The sequence below is a fragment of the Penaeus monodon genome, chromosome 15 (genome assembly GCF_015228065.2).
Source record: "Penaeus monodon isolate SGIC_2016 chromosome 15, NSTDA_Pmon_1, whole genome shotgun sequence".
NCBI classification, from domain to species: Eukaryota; Metazoa; Arthropoda; class Malacostraca; order Decapoda; family Penaeidae; genus Penaeus; species Penaeus monodon.
Genome location: NC_051400.1, coordinates 47,884,302 through 47,884,902, shown reverse-complemented (window position 1 = coordinate 47,884,902; position 601 = coordinate 47,884,302). Strand labels below are relative to the sequence as shown.

Sequence of the window (601 nt, the reverse complement as noted above, 5' to 3'; positions counted from 1 at the left end):
GCTCGCTTATATAAACACACAGTTCTAGAGATGATTTATTTCCGATAGGTGTGTTGAGGTTCTCGGGAGATCACAGGGAGAGTCAGGGTTTTGAATATTTCATCATGTTTGTTCGTTTCGTGAGATTTTTTCTTTTTTCTTTTTTCCCCCTTTCTTTTCTTCTTTTTTTTCTCTCTCTCCTTTCTTAATTTAGGTTTAGGTGGAAAAGAGCTTAGGTGAGGAGGTACCTTAGTGATGTATGCCGGCTATAGAAATATGGTTAGATCTATCGAATACGGTTATACATATATATATGTGTACATGGAACGTCTTTTTTTACATAATATAAGATGGACTGATAGACTGCGCATTAATGATTTTGAGTAGATAATTTGACTTTGCTTTTTGTTCTGATGAGAACACGAGATACATAGCCAAGCATTATGGCACTGATTTATAGCTTGGTAGGAGAGAATCGATGAATGTCTGATCGTTTCCGATACAATTCAAAAACTTAGGTGAGCCTCGTAGTAAAATGTAGGAAGATAGTTATGAAATAGTTCCAGGCTGACCATCTCTTAGTCTCATAGCAGTTGTTTGGTCTCTGTAAAGTAAGAGATTT

At 36.1% G+C, this 601-nt stretch overlaps 1 protein-coding gene across 1 annotated transcript in view; it reads left to right on the top strand.

Annotated features, from left to right (window-relative positions):
- Positions 1–601, top strand: part of LOC119582078 (potassium voltage-gated channel protein Shaker-like) — a gene marked incomplete at its 5' end in the record, with an annotated part of 55,543 nt that overhangs the window by 43,306 nt on the left and 11,636 nt on the right.